At 43.7% G+C, this 27904-nt stretch overlaps 1 protein-coding gene across 2 annotated transcripts in view; it reads left to right on the forward strand.

Moving 5' to 3' along the window:
- Positions 1-24218: 24218 nt before the first annotated feature.
- The window catches only part of PARL (presenilin associated rhomboid like), a 65301-nt gene continuing 61615 nt past the window's right edge, over positions 24219-27904 (forward strand). The window contains exon 1 of one of the 2 annotated variants that reach the window (XR_011026320.1): positions 24219-24376. The gene's annotated coding sequence lies outside the window, so the exon portion shown is untranslated. The remainder of the gene's footprint in view (positions 24377-27904) is intronic. The other variant, XM_068269439.1, reaches the window with a different exon arrangement.

Here is a 27904-nt window from a genome sequence, read left to right on the forward strand (position 1 = left end):
CACCTGTTGGAACATTGCAGCCAATACCAGTTCCGAGTGAACCTTGGACCCATTTGTCCATGGATTTTGTGGGCGAACTCCCCAGGTCTGAGGGCATGACGGTTATTTGGGTGGTAGTGGATCGATTCAGTAAGATGGCTCATTTTGTCCCCCTGAAAGGACTCCCCTCGGCCCAGGAATTGGCAGATATCTTCATCCAGCACATTTTCCGGCTGCATGGCATTCCGGAAAATATAGTGTCAGATCGGGGAGTCCAATTCGTATCTACGTTTTGGAGGGCATTTTGCCATCAGTTAGACATGGATCTTTCCTTTTTATCAGGCTACCACCCACAGACCAATGGCCAGACCGAAAGAGTCAACCAGTCCCTGGAACAGTTTCTGAGATGTTATGTTGCAGATGCACAAACCGACTGGGTGAAATTTTTGCCGTTTGCAGAATTTGCACACAACAACCTGAAAAGTTCCTCTTCAGGATTTTCCCCATTTCAGGTGGTGTCGGGAAGGTCACCTAAGTTTGCCCCATTGCCAGTGGCTTCTACTCCGTTTCCAGCCCTGGAGGAGTGGCAGAGGTCCTTAAAGCAAATTTGGGGAATGGTTAAAAGAAATTTGGGGAGGGCTTTTCAGAACCAGAAGAAACAGGCTGACAAGAGACGTTCCATAGAATGGGAATTCTCTCCAGGGGATTTGGTCTGGGTGTCTACACGACATTTGGCTCTAAAGCAACTGTCACCTACACTAGGCCCTAGATTCGTGGGTCATTTTCCAGTGACCAGAAAAATCAATAATGTCACGTATGCTATTGATCTCCCTACCAGCATGCGAGGTGTGAGATCATTCCATGTGTCTTTACTCAAGCCGGGAGTGCACGTGGATTCCGCTTCCCCCCCTCCCCCCCCCCCGTGTTGATTGATGATCAACCTGAGTATGAGATAGAAAAGATTCTGGACTCCCGGCTTGTGCAGAACTCCGTGCAGTATCTGGTTCACTGGAAGGGATATGGCACAGAGGAGAGAACTTGGGTGCCAGATTGTCGCATGCACGCAGAGGAATTAAAGAAGGAATTCCATGACTTACATCCTGGAAAGCCTGGTGGGAAGTGTCCGGAGTCCACTCCTCAGGGGGGGGGGGTACTGTAATAGATCGCGGAAAAGCCACCGCGTGTACTGGCGGCGAGGCGGCTGATTCTGCGTCCAGCGCGGCGGTTTGCACGCAGCAGCGTGCGTCTGGGTCTGTTAGTTCACACAGGTTGAGGAATACGTGCGCGCGCGCTGAGAGGCAGAGCCTTTATGACAAACGAGGAGGGATCAGCTGACCAGGTTGGTCAGCTGACCTCAGAGCAAGTGGCTATTGGTTGATCGGTGATGGGTGGCGCCGGAGAGCGCCGCTCTATATACAGTCACTGCTGGTCAGTCTCTGGTTGTCTGCCGTTGCGAACACTTACGTGAAAGCACTCAGACCATAGTCAGATCCTACAGTGTGTTAGAACCAGGAGGACCTGGGAATTCACACTGAGCCAGATTACTTCTGTGTTATCATTGTGTTATACTTCAGACTAGTTCCAGGGTGTCGAGACCACGGACCTCACACCCAAGACTAGGGATTCTGTGTTATCATTGTGTTATACTTCAGACTAGTTCCAGGATGTCGAGACCACGGACCTCACACCCAAGACTAGGGATTCTGTATACTTCAGACTAGTTCCAGGGTGTTGAGACCACGGACCTCACACCCAAGACTAGGGATTCTGTGTTATCATTGTGTTATACTTCAGACTAGTTCCAGGGTGTCGAGACCACGGACCTCACACCCAAGACTAGGGATTCTGTGTTATCATTGTGTTATACTTCAGACTAGTTCCAGGGTGTTGAGACCACGGACCTCACACCCAAGACTAGGGATACTGTGTACCATCATATTATACTTCAGACTAGTTCCAGGGTGTTGAGACCACGGACCTCACACCCAAGACTAGGCATTGTTTGATATCTGTTATGACCTATTGCATTTCTGACTATCCCTCTGCTTTCTGATTCGGTACCTACGCATATCCGATCACCTGTTGCCAACCCTGCCTGCCCTTGGTTACCGAATCAGCCTTCTGTCTTTGTACATTGTCTGCCCGTGTGTTGCCGACCTGGCTTGCCCGACCTCGAGAACTATCTCTCTCCAATGAGAGATTAGTCTCCAGACCTGCTGGTGACACCCACCTTCCAGGTGTCACTCAGCCACAGGTCCTTCCTGCTATCCAGCCTGGGTCTCCACCCCTTTGGATATCTCAGGCTGCTGGAAGGTTCTCGTACTTCCCAGAGGGAGGTATTTCCCATACTGCCAAGGACCACCTGCTCCTCGGGTGGTCCCACTCAAAGTCATTACTGTTGCACCAAACACTCACACTATATAGGTGTCCAGAGGTTAGTTATACTTGGATTATTGGTGATTCTGCAGATCATCAACAGTGTTCTCCCCAGGCTCTTTTAGGCGGGTGCCCCACCCGGCTATTTTTGGTGACCACCCGGCTCTTATCTTCTCACCTCCTCCTCTGCTGTAAGCAGAGAAGTGCCAGCCCTGTATTCTCTCATCTCGCCCCACCCGGCTACTTTTTCATGACACCCGGCTGAAAAAAAATTCTGGGGGGAACACTGATCAATAATCAGGTATATCTCTGTATTCTTGGTGATACTGCAGATCACCAATAATCAGATTCTCTCTGTGTGCTGACACCGATCGTTACAGAGATAAATTTGTTTCTTTATCAAATCTGCCCATAATCGTCGTGTCTATGGCCACCTTTACTCAACTTTCTTTTCTCTAAAACACTCTGAAAAAAGTGTCATTGCGATTGGCAAAACATCTGAAACCATAAGAAACAAATAGTGCTAAACGTGATATTGTTTTATTTTTGCCTATTCCCTGTGTCAATCCTCTTTACAATACATAACTTAGTTTATGGACCTATTTGTTTTGATTTTTTTGTATGTGAGGATTACTTGGGTTGTTAGTGACATCTGGTGTACATTTCATGTCAATAACCATATTAGAAATATATTTGGATATAACAGTTCAATACTTGTTTTCTCCACATTGTATACTTATTTTTGTATGTATTACATAAATGGAAGCACAATTTCATGATGTTTACCTCTTTTTAATTTGAGGTACCTACTTAAGTATTATAGTAAAATAAAAAGACAGAATTTAAGAAGCTATTCTTCTAAGTTTATGTTTAAAACAAGTTTAAATTTTAAGATGAATGGTTTACAACATTGTCACACCATGTAGCAGTGACCATTTTATGAATAAACGTGTTTGCTATTTACATTATTTTGAGTACCTCCTAAGGCATGTATGTTCATAAGAAGTATTTTATTATGAATTATTTCCAAATACAGAATTTTCCTCATGCTTTTAAAGAAACAGGACAGAAACAGGACAGCCAGGTAAAAAAAAACATATATAAGTAGATGCAATAAATCGATTCTGAGAACAGGAAGTGCATTTGACAGAAAAAATCCTGGAGGGTGCTGTAACTCTTCCACAAAGAGACAAACGTTTTGGCAGCAGTTACTCCTTATGCACGGCAGATGTAGATAGTTCATTCTTCATCCCCACTAGATCACAATAGCGCTATAACATGCACTGCAGCAGCAAAACCATTGCCTGTAGCAGAGAACAGAAAGCCCCCCACGACTCCATTTCACCAACCTACACAATGGCTGCTAGTGTGGTATATATATAGTGTGGTGTATATAAGTAGATGAATACTTGTTCTACTTATATAACACATATATTGTACTGTCCATGTTTTGGTTTTAGTGAATTTAATATAACAAATAAAAAAAAAACCAATTCCAGGCATTTTCCATCTTTACTGACTGCCAATCCTGATGTAATTTCCTCTATTATGCCTTTTTACTGCTAGAAACTGCACTGTCATATCTAGTTTGCTTTGTAAACATATGTGAGCACAGCACTAATCGTATTTTAGCAGCTTCTGCAGAAATAGGCTTCTCATTCTCAGCCTGTCACACTGAACTGACCTTAGCCAATCAGTGAGAAGCAGGAATGTTGGAGGGGAGATGACAAGCTTCCCTCTCCTCGGCAATGTACCATATAGAGCCAGGTTGACTGAGATAAGATTTATTACAGCAGAAGCATTTATGATTATATTGGAATGCTTGCAATGCATGGTCAAGTTGTTGCTACAAAGTATTGATAGTCAAAAAAATGAGTCCCATGAGCCCACTATAAGTACCTCCCTGGGATGCGTGTACCATGTCTTGAGAACTTAGATGTTATATTACTTACTGTATAACTATAAGGAACTCTTATTTATAGATCCAGTTAGGTAAAATGAAGGTATAAGAAAACAAGTTAAAAGCATGAAGGAAGCCTATTAAGCCTATAAGGAATATCAGTGTCACATGTAAGGTAAGAACCTATTTGTCTGTACAAAAAATAAATGTATTCATCGAAAATGTAAGTTTGTATATTTCTTTTTTGTTTATGGGTTAGTGAAGTTTGGGAGCTGGTGGGCATAGACCTTACTGGACCATTGCCTACAAACAATGATGGAAATAGATATATATTCATAGAACTCTGAGAACAAAATTGGCAGCAGAAGTTACTAATATCAGGGTCAGATCAGGGAATGGAGTTTGTGAGTGAAGTAAGTATCATTTGTTTTTAATGACAAGTTGAAGTGTTAAAAATTGTAAATACGACTGAACAATGCCAGCTGCTTATCATACCCCGATAAATGGCCTAGATGAGAAGATGAATTATAACATTAAATAATATTTTTTTTAACTATTTTCATGTTACATGGATGGCTGGATAGTGTAATGGTCAAGGGCTTTGCCTCTGACACAGGAGACCTGGGTTCAAATCTTGGCTCTTCCTATTCAGTAAGCCAGCACCTATTCAGTAAGGAGTTCTTTGGGCAAGACTCCCTTACACTACTAGGAGGAGGAGGGACAGCGTTTGCGTATCGATTTCACAGCAGATTCAATCACAGTGATCGAATCTGCTGTCTATCGGCGGGAAATCGTGTAAGTGTATGGGCATCTTTAAATAAATTATCTTCATTTTATAATCCTGTAACGATTGCGGGAACGATCTCCACGGTCAGCGCACAACGTGTACACTGACACAGAGGAGATCTCCCACAAACGCTCAGACAGAGGAGCCCAGTAATGGAATACACCGGGGGAGGAACAAACCCAGCCAGCAGGTGGAGCTGTGGGGCACAGCAAGACAAATCCCCTGAAGCATCCACAGATGACAGACAGAAATTGCACAAAGCGAATGCAGCAATGAGCAATATAATAACAGAACAGGAACAGATCTACCACAGATCAGATAAATGTCTGTCAAACTGATAGCAGACTTTGAGGAAACAGACATTCATTCACAGAGCATCCGCAGATGCCAGACAGAAATTGCCCAATGCGGAAGCAGCAATGAGCAATACAAAAAGTACAGGATATAACAAGTCAGTATACTTTATTTCTTGTGAGCAATACACGTGTTTAGTGCACAGTAAAGTGGCGAACACCACCAAGGCGGTAAGCCCCAGTGGGAGGAGCCCACTGGTGGCAGAGAATTCAAACAAACAGGAGTTAAACACACTAATACAATAATTAAAATAAAAAAGAAGCGCCAGTATGTGTATATATTGGCAATAAACCAATATATATCACAAAACCAACAACAATAACAAATCTAGCTAAGTGTGAACTCCCGGGTCCATCCACACATGGAACTGACTACGGTCTGAGAGCTATCACAAAGTATTTGCAATATACTTATAAGAAATAACCTCACCAGTGGCAAGGGCCCACTGGTGAGTGAGGATAGTCAGGAACAAGCAAAAGGTCAATTACAATATACACAATAATATATAAATATAACTCTAGCTACGTGCAAATAGGCCGGGGTCCTGCCGGGTTCAATGCACTAGGATCTAACTAAAGTCTGACCCAGGACTTGCAGTCCAAAGACTAACAAAATGTCGGGCTGGGAGGCAAACTCAGGAAGTGACTTTTATGGATTAACACACCAATCAGAGAGAAGCATGCAAAAGGACAAAGCAGCCATCTGCATTCACTTAGCCTGCATCTCATAAGTTCATGCATCCCCATGCAAACAGCATAGCACTTGAATTCAGAATAGCAGGCCACACCACAATGGAATGCGAATAAAATGCAAATGGACAATTCATTCATTGTGAATGTCAGAAAATCTCTGCAAACAGCAGTCAGCATAGTCTGGCTGCAGTAGTGTCTGAAGACAAAACAGAGCTCACAGAGGAGATCATTACAAATCCCCTTTCAAAGGAAGCCAAATGTGAAGGAACTCCTGGACAAGAAGTTGGGAAAAATATCACAAGGAAGTCAATTGTTTGTTATGCTGCTCTAACAATTTAAAACTAATTCACTATAACATCCCACAGTTAAAACAGTCACATACAGAAAGTACCAATGATAAAGAAATTGTGACTACAATCAAGACATGTCATGAAAAGTTGGGAAGCACAATAATGGAAGACTTATTGAGCCTCCTGTGTTTTCTACTAGGTGATATTTTTACATCTTATCGATAAAATACCTTTTAAACCACCAACAAGCAAATACTCAAAATAATTTTGATAGTACTTTTTCAACTACTTTTTGGTACTTTTCCAATTGCAGAGTGCTGAAAAATTATTTTAAACAGAAGATGAGAAATTATCTTCTAGGAGAAAACAAAGGAGAAAAAGTGAATTGAATAAGCAGTTAACAACCTCGCAAGCATACATGGCTGGCAAGTTATTACATTAGGCGACAGGAGCATTGCCTAATTCAGTTACACTTAACACCCCCTGGGCAGTAAAGAACTCGCTTGAGTGATATAATCACCCAATGAGTTCTTTGCTCCCTATTCAATTGTATTTTTCATCTCCTCCCCCTCTCCCCCCCCCCCCACCAAGGAAGGGATATTTTCCGTCAAACATAGGTGTACATCTTTCACAGGCTCTGAGCAAGTGAAATGACCTATCGCCTATGTCCTGGTTACTTTTATAAAAAAGTCACCAAGAAAGCTCCCACAGAGTCCTTGTCATATTATGGACATGGGGCTCTTCCCTACCTCTGGTGACCAGGAGGAGGTGGGGGTGGCATCCTGGGGAGCTTATGCGGAAACTGGGAGCCCCCTTTAATAAGGGGACTCCCAGATGTCCTGCCCCTTCCAGGTAAATAGTTATAGAGGGTCAAATTTTGCCCTTTACCTATTTAATATATATATCACGCTGATACGTGAAGAGATCTAGCGTAACTAGTGTAAATCTCAGTTCTAGTGAGAAAGGCGTAGTCAGGGTCAGGCCGAAGTCGTTCACAAGAGCAGATGAGTGAAGTACAATAGAGTTAGGCAAAATCGTAGTCAATTAACAGGCAGGGTCATACACATAAGTCAGATGTCAGTCGTATTGGAACGATCAAACAGTAGCAAAGTCAGGGACAGGCCGAGTCATACACATATATCAGATAACAGTGGTACAGATGGGCTAGGCAAGAGCGAGGTCAAGAGGCAGGCAAAAGGTCAGTACACAGATAATATACAATATTCCGATATGATAATATTACAAATATATAATACTACAAAATAATAAGACTGACTAGAGTACATATATATCGCGCTGATGCGCAATATATGAAATGTAGCTCTCAATTTCTCACTAGCTAGGGCCAAGAACCAGCGAACTGATTAGTATCAAGGCCAACAAGCAAGTGAATACTTTGGCCTTAAGTACCCAGGAGGCAGAGCAAAAGCCCAGCCCCCAGAATTGACAGCACCTCCTGCAACAAGGTGTCAGCTGATGACATCACAGCTGACACCCTATAAGATACCCCTCCTCAGCCTATAAAGGCAGCTCTAAACTGCGCACGTCCTTCCAGAAACAACACGCCGACCCACATCGAAAGGGCAGCCGGGGAGGCCATCATGCTGATTCACGTCTACAGGGGAGCCGGGGATGAATATGACCAAAGTTGAAGAGGAAGCTACCTCCAGCTGCTTCACACTATCAGAGCAGCCTGCAGAGACCACACCAGGTAAGTTTGTTACAATATAAAAGGAAAGAAAGACACCAAAAAAGCTTTATTAGAAAAAAAGTTCTTCTTTAGTTTTCAGTTTTTAACCTGTCACTTCTTTCTTCTTTCTACTACCTTCTTTATTCTACTTTAATTCATCTGTCACTTCTTTCTTCTTTAAATAAGCAGGGAGTGACGGTTCCAAGGGAGCCTGGCATGTAGTGGGGACATTGGGTGAGTGCTCGGTAGCTTTGTGACTGTAGCATCAGCAAGTGAATGTCAGGTAAGAGTGACAGATCTCCCGGGGGAGCGGGGTAGCAGTGCCATGGTGCTGAAAGACAGATTCACAGCACATAACCTCGGTCCCATATGATATTTTCAAATGCAAGTTTTTAGATCTGGACAGCTAACCTGGGAAGTCAATGGATCCTCTTGGTATGTTTTTAAAATTGTCAGAAGGAAAGATATGTATTTTCAACAGTCAAAACAAGCAATTAAGTAAATTAATGTGGAGGACAAAGGTCAGGTTCTGGCTACACACAATCAATGGACTGAAATTTTTGTAAGCCAGCTGCAAACATTTGCCATTTATACGCATTTTGAATGTGTGACTATCAAATGCATTTGCTTATAGTTTAGATTCAGGGCTGGGCCAAGGCAGAGGCTGGAGAGGCACCAGCCTCTGGGCGTAGGAAGGCCCATTGGGGAGGGAGGCTGCTTAATACTGTGGGTACATTTGGCTATCTACCTGGAGGGGGGTTGTCTAATACTGGGGGGGGGGGGTACATCTGACAATCTAGCTTGGGGAGGGGGGGGCTACCTAATACTTGAAACTCATCTGTCTCTCACACACGTTCATCTTCTTAGGTGGACACCCCTTAGCGAGTGGGGTGATCCTCCTCCTCCTTTTTAGTCTATAACATCATCACATTTGTCTTACACCTTTATATAACAAGTCCAGTAAGGTCAAATGGTGAGTATTACCTTCTTGGTATCTTCACTTGCACGGTGTTCCACAATAAATCTCAGCGGTCTTTATTGGTCATATTCATTTTTTTATTTTCTGATTATTTTTAGCTAATGCTCCTCCAGTTTGTTCGCCTCCAATTGTACTTTACTTCCGTTTCGTGGACTTTCGAAGATATGTTTAAAGCTTTTGGAATTATGTGTTTACTTCGTGGTTGACCTTCTTTCAGTTCCCCATCTGGAGGGTCAGAGTTTGGATCCTTGCCCTGTGCCTGGATGCTGTGCATCTTTCAATTGTTTAACTTTTCAATTCTTCAATTTTTGTTGTTTTTCATTATTATTCAAAATTTTTTGCTTATTGCCTATATCATGGACACTTCTCAGGGCCTATCTTTGCTCCCCTTAAAGATATGGACTCAGTTTGAGCCCTACCATTAGTATGCAGGAAAATGTATTGTGCAAATTGTTCTCATTTATAGCCACAAGATGGCAGATGTTTGTCTATTAGAAGTCTGTATAACTAAGTCTCTATAGTATATGCAATTTTTTCAAGCTACCTCCTTGTATTTAAAGAGGCACTTAAAGAGACACTGAAGCGAAAAAAAAATTATGATATTATGATTTGTATGTGTAGTACAGCTAAGAAATAAAACATTAAGATCAGATACATCAGTGTAATTGTTTCCAGTACAGAAAGAGTTGAGAAACTCCAGTTGTTATCTCTATGCAAACAAGCCATTAAGCTCTCCGACTAAGTTAGTCGTGGAGAGGGCTGTTATCTGACTTTTATTATCTCAACTGTAAGTGAACTGTTTACTTTTTCTCTGCTAGAGGAGAGGTCATTACTTCACAGACTGCTCTGAAAGACTCATTTTGAATGCTGAGTGTTGTGTAATCTGCACATATTATAGAATGATGCAATGTTAGAAAAAACACTATATACCTGAAAATAAAAGTATGAGAATATTTTCTTTGCTGCTAATCTTCTAGTAATTATTCATAGTACACAACCAATTTATTATATCATATTTTTTTTCACTTCAGTGTCTCTTTAAAGCGGACCCAAACCAAACATTTTATTAATTCAAAATATTTAGTTGCACCACTCTGACACATACAAATATAAATAAACACTCCTTCAAGCCTATGAGCATTTCAGTGCATACTTTTCACCCTTCTCTTTTCATAACTAGGGTTATACAGGTGGCAGCCATTAGCAATTCCTCCATTGCCGGACACCACCTACTTCAGCATATTGCCGGATTCTGTCCCGGCAATATGAAAGGAAGGGAGGGGTTTCTCCAATAAATGTAAAGTATTTTATATTTGTCATCATGCAGCTGAAAAAAGGCTGCTATTTATTATTATAATTTAGAAAATAGATTTTATTACTGAAATCTTGTATTTTTAATTTGGGTCCACTTTAAGTCGAAAAAAAAACTGAGTTTTACTCACCTGGGGCTTCCCTCAGCCCCCTGCAGCTGTACGGTGCCCTCGTAGCCTCGCTCCGATCCTCCATTCCCCGCCAGCGGCTACTTCCGGTTTCGCCGTCAGGACCCGACAGGCTGGGAACATGAGTGATTCTTCGCGTTCCCAGCCACAATATCTCCCTCTATGCTGCTATTGCGGCCTTCCTTGCCACAATAGCAGTATAGGGGGCGATATTGTGGCTGGGAACGCGTAGAATCACTCCCGTTCCCAGCCTGTCGGGTCCTGATGGCGAAACCGGAAGTAGCTGCCGGCGGGGACAGGAGGATCGGAGAACACGGCGAGGGCACCGATCAGCTGCAGGGAGCTGAGGGAAGCCCCAGGTGAGTAAAACTCATTTTTTTTTCGACTTAAGGTTCACTTTAAAGTGAATGGGAACCGCATTTTAAAAAAATGAAGCAAATACTTACCTAAGGAGAGGGAAGGCTCTAGGGCGTATAGAGCCTTCCGTCTCCTCTCTCGGTGCTCTCTATCCTGTGCTGGCTCCCCCCCCCCCCCCCCCCCGTTTCAATCCCCCGCCGAAAGGGCATTTGGAAGTCTTCGGGAGCCGTGTCCTCCCGAAGACGTGTGGCTCCATACTGCACAGGCGTGAGTGTGCAAGAGAGCGTGCTTGCGCAGGCGCAGTACAGGGCCGCCCTTCTACAGGAGCACTCGGGCTCCCTGAAGACTTCTGAAGCCTCCTTCGGCCGAGTAAAGCAGTATTTGACTAATTTAGTCAAATACTGCTACCGGGCGAGCCAGCACTGGAACGAGGGGACCAGGAGAGGAGCGGGAAGGCTCTATAGGACCCAGAGCCTTCCCTCTCCTTGGGTAAGTATCTATCTCATTATTTTAAATGCGGTTCCCATTCACTTAAAGTGTAACTGTCGGGCATAAAATCAAAAATCAATTCTCTATTTTTATCTGGTAAACAAGTAGTAAGGATGCTAACCAGGCAATCCAAAAGTTAAAATCACTATTATGTTTCTTGTTGATAAATAATCATTCCCCAGTTTACCTGACTCTTATTTGGCATACACACAATTTGGTACACAAAAAGGAAGTTGCAGGGCATGCTGGGTTGTCATTTTTTGCTTCCCTACTCTCCTCTCAGAGTTAACTATAGCAGCCTGATTGGCTGAAGCCTCTTTCCATTCTGTTTCCCCCTACCCACACCACTGTTCCTCTCTGATTGGCCGATATATATCTCATGCTGAGACAATGCACTTTCTATAATGGAGGGTGGGCAATGCATACACAATCAGGCAGAGGAGCGTAAGGGAGGAAATGACATCATGATTGGCTTCAAAATAGCCATACTTAAAATGGGAAATGCTAAGAGGGATTTTCTCTTTCCTGGACCAAACATGGCGGCATACACATGGTATTGGCTCCGCCCCCGAACCCTGATAGGACAGATCACCTATAAGATTTCCGATCCGCCCCCCTCCAGCTATTCTTTTTTCTGTCCTCGAATGGACAGCTTCGCCTATATTGTATTTCCAGTTTTTTGTTTTTTGTTTTGTTTTTTTCCCTTTTTATAGTTTCTTTTATCCATAGGTGCTTACCTTGCTTTCACCCTGTGCCCAGCGGGTTCAGCCTCTCCCGCTGTTGAGGACGTCTGTACCCTTAAACAGGGTTTAATGTCGTCCTCTTTTGATGTGCCCCAGTGTGTCTGAGTATGGCTTGCCCTGCTGTGCAATGGCGCCGCAAGATCTCGCCGCCTCCCTCCCTCCATGCGTAGCCTGTGACGTGAGTTCTCGCGAGAGGCGAGATTTCGCGTTGGAACTCCCTGATTGGCTGGGCCCCCGGATATGGGCGTACAGGAAGCCGCAGGACGATGGCTGCGCGCTGTTCCTGGCGTCCTAGCGTGGGGAAGGCTGTGTGTGTGTCATCCCTGGAGCCTTGCTGATCCGGATTGCGGAGTCTCTTCTTTGCCCAACGCTGTGGGTCAGACTGGTCGTTCCTGTGGGTTCTTAGATCTTCTGGACGAAGGTATGGAATCATCCTCTGTATGCAAGAAGATGCCAGTATTGCTGCCTGCACTATGTGGAAATTGGTTAATGGTTGTTCCATCCTTCTCTTAAACAGAGATATGGATCCTAGAGAGCATGTGGAGGAGGTGGTCATTGACAGGTATAGACTACTAAATGTAGTCTTTCTGTTCATGCACATGGTGTTATCCTATGTAATATCCTGGCACAGGGCCCCTATGGGAATGTTCTGTAAAAGAGTGCTGTCCCCCTTTGTCTTACTATAGTCATAAGGGAAGTAAATGAAACATATATGTATATGTTATATTATCTTGCAGTCCGGGGGAAGGAGGAAGTGGCCGTGCAGTATCCAAGAGTCACCAATCCCCATCTAAGGCCCGGCGAACCAGGTCGAGTTCAAGGGGCAGGAGCAAGAGCCGTCGTTCCCGTAATAGGTCGACCAAGAGGAAGAAGTCCTCCAGGGATCGTAGATCCAGATCCCGAAGTAGGAGCAGGAGAAGCAAGAGACATCGGAAAGAGTCTTCAAGGAGGCGGGATTACCGCTCCAGATCAAGATCAAGGGACAGGCATTCCAGAGACACTAGAAGGAGGCGATCTCCGGACAGGGATCGTTATTCTTCTTATAGAGACAGAGGACGTTATGATTATAGGTCCCCTAAAAGGTCTCGTAGAGATTGGGACATTTCTCCTCAGTCTGATGCCCTTGAGCCATTTCAGAGGCCCATACAAAATCAGTGTTGGTCTTGTTCTCAGCCAGCTATGCCAGATAAGAGGGGCTGTGAGGCCTGTTTTGCGGAGCTTGGGAGAGAGAGACACCGATAACCAGCAAGTACTGGCCTTTATTCAACAGGCGGTTAAAGATACTTTCCAGAATATGGCGCCTCTGCAACCAGCAGCGACAGTGGTTCCTCAGGCATCATTAGAGGATCCCCTCCCTCAGGAGGATTCACCACAAGGAGGCTTCAGTTTCGCGCTGGTACCAGCATTTCTATCAGCCATAAAGTCAGCTATTGATTGGCAGGAGGAAGAGGGTTCGGCTCACGAACCAGATAAATACTATCCCCACCTCGACCAGCAACCAGAGGCGTTCCCGTTCATGAAGGTCATTAAGGAGGTGATCATGAAAGAATGAAGAAAGGTGGAACAAAAGTCCTCTCTTAACAACAGATTCTCAAAGCTTTACCCTTTAAAGCAGGAGGATGCTAAGCTACTAGATTCTGCACCGGCCGTGGACGCTTCAGTTATCAGATTGGCCAAGCACGTGACGCTCCCCATGGAAAATGCGATAGCCTTTAAGGAACCTTCCGATAGGAAGATTGACACAGACGTCAAGAAGGCCTTTTTAGCGGCAGGAGCCGCATGCAAGCCAGCTATTGCCTTGACTTCCTTGGCAAAGGCTACTCATGTCTGGGTAGAGAATGTGGAATCAGCCCTGAATTCGGGCGCAGACAAGCAGGAGATAATAAAAGATTTGGAAGAGCTAAAACTAACCGGGGACTTTATGGGAGAGGCAGCAATTGACGTTATTAGATCAGCCGCCAGGTCAATGCTACACAGCGTCACGGCCAGAAGGGCTCTCTGGTTGAAACCGTGGTCCGCCGACCCGGCATCCAAGGCAAATTGGTGTAAGATTCCTTTCGATGGGGCTTATCTATTCGGCCCTCAGATGGATGAGGCAATTTCGAAAGTGACTGGGGGAAAGTCTGGTCTGATCCCACAGGATTGAAAGCAGAGACGATTTAGGCAGCAGACGTCTAGAAGAAACCCCAGTACTAGGTTTCAACAGTCAAGATCTTACAGACCGAGCCGACAGTTCAATAGGAATTGGAAGGGGACCCAGGCCTCCTTTGCTAAGGGTTGGAAGAACAAGGCCCCATCCGATCCCCAACAGAGTCAAAAGCGTTTTTGATGGGACGTCCACTCAGGATTCCCAGGTGGGGGCCAGACTGCACCGTTACTGGGAATCTTGGGTGGGAATAATTCCCCTGGGTGGTGAACACTCTGAAGGTGGGACATTCTTGGAGGTTCAAGAGGAGACCTCCCCGGTTCAAGTTCACACCCACGAGGATCCCACGAGACAGAGAGAGGTATCTAGCTCTAAGGGATTTTGTGCAGACGCTACTCAGACAAGAAGCGATCATTCCCATTCCAGTCGAGGAAAGCCATGTAGGAATCTTTTCACCACTATTCTTGGTAAGAAAATCCTCAGGAGGATGGAGGCCGGTCCTCGACTTGAAGTTTCTAGACAAGCACATAAGTATAAAGCACTTCAAAATGGAATCCTTGCAGTCAATAACTTCCATGATAGCTGTGGACGACTGGATGACAACGGTGGACTTGTCAGACGCCTACTTACATATTCCCATCAAGAGCGAATTTCAGAAGTTCCTCAGGTTTGCAGTGGAAGGAAGATGCTATCAATTCCGATGCCTACCATTTGGCCTGTCTACGGCTCCAAGGACCTTCACCAAGATCCTGCTTCCGGTGGTGGCGTATCTAAGAGTTCAGGGATTGAGAATTTATCATTACCTGGACGACATCCTGCTACTCCATCAGGATTACCAGGGCTTGCTGCAGCATCAGAAGACCTTGCTCAGTCTACTGCAACAGCTGGGTTGGCTGGTCAACCTCGACAAGAGTCAGCTATCCCCGACTCGGGACTTAATATTTCTGGGGGCAAGGTTTCGGACAGTACAGAACCAAATTTGCCTACCAGATCAGAAGGTAGAAGCGATACAGAAGAGAGTTTAGAGATCTCTGCGAGTCGCAAGTATGTCAGCGAGGGACTGTCTAAGCCTGCTGGGTTCTCTGTCATCTGCAATACCGATGGTGAAGTGGGCCCACTGGTTTCTCAGGAAGTTCCAATTCTTTTTCCTTCTTCGCTGGAACAGGAGGAACCTGAGTCAGAGGTTCTACCTCCCTCTGGATGTGAAAAGTTCTCTTCTCTGGTGGACCAAGGAGCAGAATTTGAGGAATTGTCGGCAGATTCAGCCAGATCCCCCAGTGGTAATCACGACGGATGCCAGTATCAGAGGATGAGGAGCCCATTGCAAGGATGTGCAAGTTCAAGACAGGTGGAGGACGATACAGGAAGGTGTACCCTCCAATCTCCTGGAGTTAAGGGCGGCCTTCATGGCTTTGAAGGCTCTTCAGCACATGATCTACGGGAAGTCAGTGTTAATGAGAATAGACAATGTAACCGCAGTGGCCTATATCAGAAGACAGGAGCGGGTCTCTCCTTCAAGAAACCGCACATCTCATGACCTGGGCAGTGAAGAACTTGGCAGACCTAACGGCAACCTATTTACCAGGGGAGCGGAATACCTTGGCGGATCATCTGAGCAGGGAATTTGGGGATCCCCACGAGTGGTCCTTAGACAAGGAGGTCTTCTTGGGAATCACCAAGAGGTGGGGTCTTCCACAGGTAGACCTATGGGCATCCCCGAGGAACAAGAAGGTTCAGAAGTTTTTCTCTCGGTTTTATCACCCCTCGGCGGCAGGAGTGGACTGTCTGGTCCAGAAGTGGGACTTCGATCTGGGATATGCTTTCCCTCCGTTCCCTCTGTTTGCGAGATTCCTTCAGAAACTGTGCAGAGAATCATGCATGATCATCACTAAACTTCCCTTCTGGCCCCGAAGACCTTGGTTTGCCCTAGCAACATTCTAAGTATGGAAGGACCAGTCAGGTTGCCAATGATTCACAATCTCCTGTCCCAGGGGAACATCCTTCGTCCCAGAGTCAAGGAACTGAATTTAGCGGCCTGGAGGTTGAAAGGAAGAGGTATGAGAACTTCGGATGTTCCAGACAGGTGATAGAGACTCTTCTAAAGGCAAGAAAACCTTCCACGAATTCCACATACTACCGGATATGGGAAAGATTTGTGAATTACGCTTTGGAAGGAGGATTCGATAGCATGAAGCCGGAGGTCCAGAACATCTTTGACTTCTTACAAACGGGAGTTGATAAAGGCCTTAGTGTGGCAGCCATAAAGGTTCAGGTTTCAGCCTTATCAGCATTGACAGGTCATCGATGGGCCACTCACCCTATAGTGATGCAGTTTATCCAGGCAATTCTTAAAATGCGTCCTCCCAGGAAGCCCTTCTTTCCAAAGTGGGACCTGTCCTTGGTACTGGAGGTCTTGTCCTCTCCTCCATTCTTTCCTCTGCAGTCCTTGTCATTAGAAGATCTAACGCTGAGAACAGTCTTCCTAACAGCGATGGCCTCGGGAAAAAGAGTGTCAGATCTCCAAGCTCTGGGCTGCTCTGGCAACCTCTTGGAATTCTTCCCAGACAGGGTTGTTATTAGACCAGTGCTGCAGTTTGTTCCGAAAGTAGCCTCAACGTTCCACATAAATCAGGAGCTTTCTTTACCCACTCTCCTGGCGGAGGAAAGTTATCATCCTTTAGACGTAGGGCAGTCCATAAGACTGTATCTGGAAGCTACAGCTTTGTTCAGAACTTCAGAATATCTGTTCATCAACTTCAGAGGCCCCAGGAAGGGAATGCCAGTAACCTCTAGAACTATTGCTTCGTGGCTGGTAAAGACCATACAGAGGGCTTATATTCTTAAGAAATTACCTGTACCTACTGAAGTTCGGGCACATTCAACCAGGGGCATGGCTGCTTCCTGGGCTTGTTTCTCTAAAGTCTCTGTAGAGTCTATTTGTAGAGCAGCAGGGTGGTCTTCCGTTAATACTTTTTTGAGGCATTACCATGTTGATCCTGCTTCCTTGTCATCTGCTGATTTTGGGAGAGCTGTCTTGTCTGTATAAATAAAGTGTTAATCTTTTTGCAACAGTTCCCTCCATCAAGCGTGATTTGTTATATCCCATGTGTATGCCGCCATGTTTGGTCCAGGAAATCGGAAAATTGATACTTACCTTCCGTAATTTTCTTTTCCTGGATCAAACGATGGCGGCATACGAATCCCTCCCTCTTGTCCATTCGAGGCCTGATTTTCACCAGAATGGCTGGAGGGGGGCGGATCGGAAATCTTATAGGTGATCTGTCCTATCAGGGTTCGGGGGCGGAGCCAATACCATGTGTATGCCGCCATCGTTTGATCCAGGAAAGGAAAATTACGGAAGGTAAGTATCAGTTTTCTGATTTTTTGCTGTAGAAAAATCACTAAAACCAAATCGTGGACAGTGCAATACATATGTTATGAAAGTAGAGCATGTATTTATCTACTTACAGTATATATGTGTTTTTTTTCTGAGATAGTATGGCTGACAGCTCCTCTTTAAAGTAAACCAGAGATCACAAATGGTAAAGAATCAATACTTACCCGGGGCTTCTTCCAGCCCCATAAGCACATGTGATTCCCATGCCGTCCTCCTGCGGTCTGCCGTTTAGCCGCAATCAGCCCCGGTAACAGGTTCAGTCGCATCAGTCTGGGTCAACTGCGCATGAATGTTTGTTATGTGTTTCTCCAAATTTGTATTGATTTTAATGTCTATTGTATAAGCCCTGACTTTTTTGGTACCAATAAAACATTTGAATTTGTGTATACAATCGGTTGTGCAGCCTAAATGGCAGGATTCTTTCCTTTCTGGTTCTCATGCTGTATATAGTCATGTGGCAGGCACCCCTATACTAGTGAAGAGTGTGGATGTTTTCTATGTAAAAGTATCTGCCCTTGGGGGATGGGGGGGGGGGGGGGGGGATTTGCACAATTTGGAATTTCTGCCACTAGTGCTGGTGAACCTCGTTAAGCCATGTTTGGATTGGTTCAATTTCCTTCTGCATGCCATATTAAACAGCATTTTCATAAAGTGGTGAAGAAATGCATTTCCTTATTTAATGATAGGGTATACAGAGTGGACATGTGATCGGTGGGAAAGAAAAAGTGCGAAAGAGAAATGCCTTATCCTGTAACTTACTGAGGCTTGTGATCAACATAGTTACAAGGGTGTAGGTTTGTCTGTACAAAGAATGCAAATGCTGCCTTATTGCTATGACATGTGGAGACCCCTGATATGTAGAATGTGTTAAGCCTGTATACTGAGTACAGTGTTGGTACAATACTACAACACTGGATTTTATGGTGGTTGACAGACACCAGTTTGTAAGCTTAAAACAAAGTTTTCTCACTGGGCAGGAAAAGAACATGAAGGAAATGGAAGCAGAGCAGGTGCAGGTCTAAGCTTTGGGGAAGCAGCTTCCTATTGTGGATAAGGGCTGGCTTGTATGTTATTGTGAAGGGTAAATCATGTATTTACAGTAGGGAGGGATTGTTATACATTTCATAAAATGTATGGATGACTGGGACTAATTTATTACTTAGTGTCCTTATTGTTATACCATAGATTTGTGCACAGCAACTCAATTACTCACATTATCTGCAATTTGCAGTTTGCTATCTGCCCATTGCCTCTCCTGACCACCTTTATGTTCAACCTGTATCTATTCTAACACCTTATGGTAGACTCATTCCTTGTTTACCCCGCACAGTATCATTGTGGCTGATTCCACTTTACACTAAAATTCACAATGCCTCTACGTTTGTTAAAGTCCTCCATAAACCCCTCCCCTATATTTTAATTTATCACAAACCATGTCCAGATAGCAAAAATCTAAAATTATGAGGAGCGCCATAGATTGCGTATGAAAATTATTTTCCTTTTTATTATTTTCATCAATGTTCTTAAAAAGTATGTTATTTCCACAACAATAAAATATACCAATATTCAACACTCACACAACCTTCACTCATACATAAGCAGTGCGCTGATGAATATTGTAAAAATGCAAAACGTTGCAAAAAATATATATATATATATATGTTGAAAGAGTTTTCTGTAAAAATAGTAAAAGGCTCTCAAAACGATATATTTCCCGAACAATCCATAAGGAGATTCATATGTAAATGTATCAGATGGTTATCCACTCCTCCGGATTATATCCGATTGTCCTATTGTGCATGAAGTGCTAAACGTAGCTGTACCAAGAAAAAAGGCTACTGAACGTATATCCCCAGAATTGTCCTTAAGCGTACTGTTCGGGGGTGGCTTATGGCAGAAATAATGTATACACTTAGATAGATACAATAGCCGTTTGCTCACTCCCAGTCCCTCACACCAAGCTCCAGTACTCCGTTATGAGGGCACAGCATGTATTACTCACGGACTCAGCTACTTCGGATACACACGATCTGGCCGCTCCAGTGTCGGTCTCCAGCCGCTTCACAACGTTTAGTGCGACGCTGCGCAGCAACCTGTGGCGTCCACTTCGCTGCAACCCTCCCCGCTGCACTCACCGCTAGTGCTTCCGGTTCAGGGGTCACGCTGTTTCAGGAACTACCTTGCGTGCCACGGCTCACTTCCTTGCGCTCCAGTCGCGTTTTGGCTGTCCTCAGATGTAGATGTGCATATGTAATGCACACTATTCCATACAATCAGAGTCAAACTTCCAATTGGATCTTATGGGGCGCCCCAGTCAATCCCATTGACATGTTTCAACACTCTCGGGTGTCTTCTTCAGAATGAATTGTCCAGATAGCACAATTGTCTACCTTGCCTTTTTTTATGTATACCATCTTTGGTATAGTTTACCTACAAGTGCATTAAAAGTAAATTAGTAATTGAAATAGTACCTTTTCTGAATTGCAGAACCACTGCAACCACTGGATACACTTGACGTGTACAACAAATGTTGAAATCCTCAGGATCCTTCCCAACGCATGAAATGTCAATTAAGAAGTGCTGAATCTGCAGAAATATTAAATAAATGATACATTAAGTTTGTTCAAGTCAGATAAAACTTAATATAACATTCAATAAAAATTGGGTTTTCCTACTTTTTATTACCCATACAGTTACCATATTTGCTTCTGTGCACAAGTAATACAGTCCATTTACAAATCACAAGTTCCCAAAGTACTGTTTATCTGCTTTGAAAGTTGCCATTGCATTTTTTTAATAGCTGCTGTAATTATATATTGAAATCTTCTAGTGAGCCCTTCTAACCTGTGTGCATGCTAGAAGCAGACAAAGCTCATTTTCAGCACAGCTAGCAATGTAGCAACAGAAAAATGTAAACAAAAGATAATGTTATCAATTCTTCGGATGCAGATCATAAGCTAAAGAAGCTTTCGACTGCTGAACAAAGTGCTGTGTTTAACTGTTGGAAGGCTGTTCTGCTACATTTTTTGTGGTAGTAGGTGTAAGGCTGTAAGTAATCTTTTAGAGCTGATCAAAACACTGAAATTTCATATTTAAGGCAATACATTCTGTTGAATTCCATTAGCAACTAAAATTGTATGAAGCTTGATATTTGAAAAATCAAATACCCTTCCTGCTGGATTTCATTAGCCCTATTCCAATCTGCATAGATAGCGGTAGGTTGGATCAAAGAAGCAATGATTATGCAATAATGATATTTGGAGGGATGAGTGTTTTGAAAGAACCTACCTAATACTTTTTTCTAATGCTGCGTACACACTGGCGACTATGGTCGTTTGAAACAGCTCATTAACGATCGTTCCGCCGACAATCGGGGAAAGAACTTTACCCAACGATCATTAACACGAACGACAAAAGAACGACATCGGGAAGATGGAAATATCCAACCTGACGGATCATATCTACCGACAATCGTTACAAAACTATAGTGTGTACAGACATCGGCCGAGAACGATCGTTACAAGGGCCAATGCGCCTGCGTTGAACTCTGCCCAGCTTCAGTACTTCCTTTGTAGCGCGGCCGTAAAGATTGTTACATTGCTCATTTCAATTAAACTTTGTTTTGAAGTTAACAATCATATATTTGTATCTATTGTAACTCCATGATAGTGGGTTTTTTTTATTTAATATAAATATGTACGCAACATTTCCTTCTGATCGTTCTTTTCTGCGAGAACTATCGTTAAAATGTGTATGATGATCGCTGCATCCCATCGTTGCATACCAATCTTTCCAATATCGTTCGTCTGGTAACTATCGTTCTTTGCAAACGATAGTTATCGCAAGTGTGTACGAAGTATTACAAGAAGGTGGACAGGGTGTTGAAGATATATGGAGGGAATAGGCACAGAGGCTACTTAAAGAGACTCCGTAACAAAAATTGCATCCTGTTTATTATCATCCTACAAGTTCCAAAAGCTATTCTAATGTGTTCTGGCTGACTGCAGCACTTTCTGCTATCACAGTCTCTGTAATAAATCAATGTATCTTTCCCCTGTCAGACTTGTCGGCCTGTGCCTGGAAGGCTGCCAAGTTCTTCAGTGTTGTGGTTCTGCTATGAACTCCCCCTTTCAGGCCCCTCTCTGCACACTGCCTGTGTGATATTTAGATTAGTGCAGCTTCTCTCTTCTCTCTTATCTTTTACAAGCTGGATAAATCGTCCTCTGAGCTGGCTGGGCTTTCACATACTGAGGAAATTCAGACAAGGGCAAAGCTGTTTGCAGGAAGAAAAGAGCAGCCTTAAACTTCAGTGCATGAGAGATGCAGGGGGAAAGAAACACACAATGATCTCTTGAGATTCAAAAGGAAGGGTGTATACAGCCTGCTTGTGTATGGATATATTTTCTATGTGTGGACATACTGTACATCAACCTACTTCCTGTTTTGGTGGCCATTTTGTTTGTTTATAAACAAACTTTTTAAAACTGTTTTTAACCACTTTTAATGCGGCGGGGAGCGGCGAAATTGTGACAGAGGGTAATAGGAGATGTCCCCTAACACACTGGTATGTTTACTTTTGTGCGATTTTAACAATACAGATTCTCTTTAATCCTCATTTGTGATGGTGAGTGGTGGCTCATAAAGACCCTGATAACTGGGGTAGAACATAATGTTTATTCTAACTGGGAGTAAGGGGTTTTAAAGAGTACCTTATACTGCTGTCTGGGAAACTGGGGCATTCAAAGGCCACATTATGTAGAAATTTGGGTGGTGGCACACAAGCTACCTAACACTAGTATCTGGGGGGAACTGGGCTATATGATACTAATATCTTGAGGGGTAGGGTTGTTACAAATGCTACATTAAGTCTATATCGGGAGACCCAACAACTAGTTTATAAAGACATCTTGTGGTTGTGTTGTTGTTGGTGGTGGGGGTTACACATGCTACTTAATATTGATATCTGAAATATATGAAGGGAGGGGTTAACAAAGCCTTGTAATGCTACCACCTAGAGAAAGATACAAAAGGTACCTAATAACTGGGGAACAAAGACTAGCTGAGGGCTCGTTCAAACAGGTGCACTTTTGGCAGTTCAGCATCCCATCTGCCAATCATTGAATGTTTTAGGGCTGCAAGTTTATGCATATAAATGACAGCATTTGTAATTCCACATGTAAGGGTTTGCCATGTGATGCAGTTACCTAGCAGCAAGTAACCGCATCCTGTCACATCTGACAATGGATGCAGCCACGTTCAGATGTGACTCCATGCATTGTATGTCTCTCCATTTCCTCTGCTAGCAAGTTTCCAATAAGTACATGGGAGCTGCTGACAGGCAGTGAATGCACTGCCTGCAAGTTGGTGTGTTTACGTTCAGTAACTCTGTAATATGAAAGTAGCGTTATGCTGGGAATACACAATTTTTCTGTCAGCTTTACTGGCAAATCGATTATTTCTGACAGGTCTGTTCCGATTCCCGATAATTTTTCTGTCGATTCTTCATAAAAGTGAACAGAAAATCAATCATAAAAATGATCCGGAATCAGATCGGACCTGTTGGAAATAATTGATCTGCCAGTATATCTGACAAAAAAACTCATTGTGTATTCCCAGCATTAGTGTTGCCTGTCAGGATTAAGCTTGACCCTGCAAAGCTTTGTACAGATGCGTCATTGTCTGCAGGACATGTACTGTTGCTGTGAGGAGAAAAGGAGGGATGATAGTGAGGTAAACGATGAAGAATCTTCCGGCAGGTGGGGTAAGGAGGGGAACAATGCGCTTGAGGGTGGCTGATCTGACATGCCAAAAAAGTAAACAAACTCAGAGACACCTGTGTGCAGGCTGGGTCTGAACAGTCGACTTCCATCTAGCATGCATAGCTTTAGCTAAGGTTAGATAATGTTAGGATGTGAACCATGGTCTAATGAGGCTAGGTTTACACTGCAACACTAGACTGGGTTTACTGTAAAAATAGGATTGCAACAGGGGGAAAAAGATGTTACAGCGCAATGCAACATACGCAGTACATATGCTTCACTGCAGCTATTATTGCGTTGTGTGTTATGCGGCACTGCTCAACATGCCTAACTTTATGCCAATGGGTCCATCACACCGCGCTTCTTACACACCGATGTGAATTTAACATCACTATAAATGCATTTCGTTAGCAATGCGATAATACTGTCAGGTGCAATACACCGCAATACCCTAGAGTGAAAGTAGATCTCAGTACACTATCTTCTAGATAGTCATAAATTGTGTTGCTTTGAAATTCCCTATTGGTTTCAAACAAAAATTGTGTTCAGATAATTAACACCTATGTATTAAAAAATGTTAGCTTACTGTAAACTTTCAGTGATAGAGCTAAAGATTAAATAGCATGAGCTTATTTCATTAAAAAAAAAAATGAAAAGCCTTTTGTTCTACCATTAAAAAAAGACACACTTAATATGTCCGTTTTATATACCATCTCGTATTGCATCCACGTCCATGATCTTCTAGCTATAATCTTTTCATAACACGGCTGGCACCTAATGAGCTACAGAACCGTACTGACGTCACGCAGCCATTTGACTCAGCGCAGCTAACCACGTGACCGCTACGAGTGCCGGAAGGAGACATCTAATTTCTGCTAGAGTAGACCAAGGAGAGGTGTTCGCCTTGTGGTACAGGCAGGAGACTGCGAGATCTCCGCTGATGTGAAGCGCTGAACCGAGGACAGGAGTTCGGCCTGCGTTGGAGGGTGGAGACGCCTAGTAAGATACTTTGCTGCCGCTCTTTGCATGGAAAGGAGGGATACCTCTAGACCACAAGGGAATGCTACAGGTGGAGGGGGATGAGGTCTACCAAGGACAACTAAACCACTAAGAACTGCATAGCTCCCAACTGTCCCTCTTTGAAAGCCCTGTCCCTCTGTCCTCCTCATTAGTCCCTCTTTCTATGTAAATATATATATTTTTCTACAAAAAAAATGTGTTTATTTGACTCTAAGCTGTATTCCCATCCTTTAAAGGGATACTGTAGGGGGGTCGGGGGAAAATGAGTTGAACTTACCCAGGGCTTCTAACGGTCCCCCGCAGACATCCTGTGCCTGCGCAGCCACTCACTGATGCTCTGGCCCCGCCTCCAGTTCACTTCTGGAATTTCAGACTTTAAAGTCTGAAAACCACTGTGCCTGCGTTGCCATGTCCTCGATCCTGCTGATGTCACCAGGAGCGTACTGCGCAGACACAGACCATACTGGGCCTGGAATACACAGAACTGATTTTTAAACTACACACATTTTAGACCCTGTTTAGAGACCAAAATAAAACTTAACCTTTATTTCATTTTCAATAAAATCATTGCTATTGATTTATAATATTGTTTGGTTACTTTTGTACATAAACCTAGTTTGGGAGTTTTTAAGTTGAGTTGTAAGGGATATACTGTATTTGTAGTGATCTCCTCACACCTCCCAAAAACTAGGCACTAATAAGTATTACAGAGCTATGTTACTTCTAATAATGAAAAGACCCTCCACCTAAAACCGACATGTTTCGGCTCTTTAAAAATAGAGCCGTCGTCAGGGCTAACTATGAAAAAGTGCTTAGGGTGCAAAGTGCATAGTGAAGATAAACACAGCTATCTATAAATACATAGTAAAGAAAACAAAAAAGTGAGAGCTGTGCTCTCTAGCAATGTCAGCTATCAAATGAGGCTTCATCTTAGCCTCCTTTATATACCCTTAAAGATGGGTGGTTACAAGAAATTAGTACCTCCCATCTAAATCATTCTCTCCTATTGGTCAAAGTGATTGTCAATCACCAAGGCAGTACACTTATTGGTTGTTCATATTTCTCCATATGTTTTCAAACGGCCCTTATCCAGCTTCCCCACTGTCCAGAAAAGTCATAGTGTACGCCTTACCGTCTGCGCAAATCCCTGACGCTATGCATATATCCTACAAAGCAGTTTGTCAAGCAAAACTCCGTGTTCGGCGATAGCTCCCATAGGTTTACATTGTGAAACTCCCATTGGTTGTGTAGAGTCATGTGGGTAGGCGTCATATCACCCTCACCGTTCATTTGTCCGCTACTATCCTCCGCTGGCAATACAGTGCCACCATTGGTCAAATGCTACCATGTGATCAAACGTCACTTAGCTCCCATTCCTTGCCATTCAACATAGTGCGTCTCCGCATCATCGTTGGGCGGAAGGCACTTGCAGAGGAAGGGAGGCGTGGTCTCCCCAAGGCTTCAGTATTGCCATAGTAACAAACCTCATACGTATCCATGCGTCGCCGCCATATCAATAGGCGGGGACGCTACAATAATACGGAGGGAGGAGGCGTGGTGAAGTATGCGCATCCCTGTTGTCCTGACAACGGCTTACAATTCAATCTCAGTTCGGACACATCTTTACATGTCATATCCATAAATACTTATTTCAACACACGGTTCATTTCCCTATGCATAATGGAACACTACGCCTGGAGGTTTACTTGCTTTCACTGATTTAAAGCTCACCATTTGCTTAAATCTATCCACTCTCCACTAGGGATATTCAAATGTGAATATATTTATGAATACACATAGGGGTGTTAGGTACAAACATATTCTCCATGACAGAGCTGCTCTCAGGTTAGACTTCCCGCTCCATAATTCATGACACCTCCTAGTAAGTGTACTACTGTATTCTATAATAAAAAATGAAGCATCTATAATCTCTCATTCCAGCCAGCTATATATATTGACATATCATATCCCATTGATCTCAGGGTGGCCTACATTGAGCAAAGGCAATTGGCCCATTGATAAAGCCATGGTATGTATATTAAAGCACACCTACTAATCCAATACCACTTATTCCTCATGGAGGGTGTTAATAAAAAGTTATTCATAAGGTGAGTATATCTGGCATATTTTTAGATTTTATTAGCTTATTAACACATTTAAATTAAATCCAGGTGAGTAAAGAATATTTTCCTTTTATTGATCATTGTTGCGCATTTCAAAAACTTCAGAACATTTAAACTTCAAATAAAGGGGGTGTAGGTAAATCCCTCATTTAATCCCCTCGGGCTCATAGTTCCCAGGCGATAGATCCATTTTGCCTCCAACTGTCGTAATTTAAGATCCAGATTCCCTCCCCTGGGGCCCATTTTCCATTGTTGTAGGACAAAAAATTTAACACACCTTTCATTTCCCCCATGTACTTCTCTAAAATGTCTCGACACCGGGGTATCTTTTGGGTTTCTTATATTCCCCAGGTGTTCCAAGATTCTCTGTTTCACTTGTCTTGTTGTCTCCCCTATATATAAAAGGAGACAGGGACATTCAATTCCATATATCACACCCTCTGTCTCACAATTAAAGAAATCAAATATCTGATATGATCTCCCATCTTTAGGGGCCACAAAATCCTTACATGTTTTCACATTGATACATGCCTTACAACGCCCACATTTGTACATGCCTTTTAACGGTTTCTCAAGCCATGTTTTCTTTATTGGTTTATTTGATGTTGGTAAGAAAGAATGTACCAGTTGATCACCAATATTCTTTCCCCTTCTGTAGGTGAACATAGGGGTATTTGGGAGAATCTCTTTTAATTGATTGTCCAGTTCCAGGACAGTCCAGTGTTTCTTTACAAACTTTTTAATCTCATCTGAATCCTGGGAAAAAGTACTTATAATTCGCATTTTGCTGTTCTGTGTGCTGTCCTGTCTTTCCCTCGGTATAAGGAGGTCTTCCCTTTTAATTTCTCTTACTTGGTTGAAAGCTTCATCAATTACAGCATTTGGGTACCCCCTTTCTTTGAATTTGTTTTTTGTTTCATACTGGGCCTGTGCAGTATGCTCCTGGTGACATCAGCTGGATCGAGGACAAAGCAACGCAGGCGCAGTGGTTTTCAGACTTTAAAGTCTGAAATTCTAGAAGTGGGCCGGAGCATCAGTGAGTGGCTGCTAGTGATGGGCCGAACCGTTCGCCTGGCGAACTCTTCTGGGCCTCTTACTACTTCCGGGTCGCAATGACCCGGAGTAGTACGCCTGCGCTGCCCAGCGGAGCGCGTCCTAGATGGCGCTCCTGTTGCCGGGCACTCTCTGCGCATGAGCGTGACGTCGTTCATGACGTCACGCACATGCGCAGAAAGGGCCCGGCAACAGGAGTAAAAGGCCCAGGGAATAAGATATGTTCACTCATCTCTAGTGGCTGCGCGGGCACAGGATGTCTGCGGGGGACCGTTAGAAGCCCTGGGTAAGTTCAACTCATTTTCCCCCGACCCCCCTACAGTATCCCTTT

Source organism: Hyperolius riggenbachi, chromosome 2, assembly GCF_040937935.1.
Source record: "Hyperolius riggenbachi isolate aHypRig1 chromosome 2, aHypRig1.pri, whole genome shotgun sequence".
NCBI lineage: Eukaryota > Metazoa > Chordata > Amphibia > Anura > Hyperoliidae > Hyperolius > Hyperolius riggenbachi.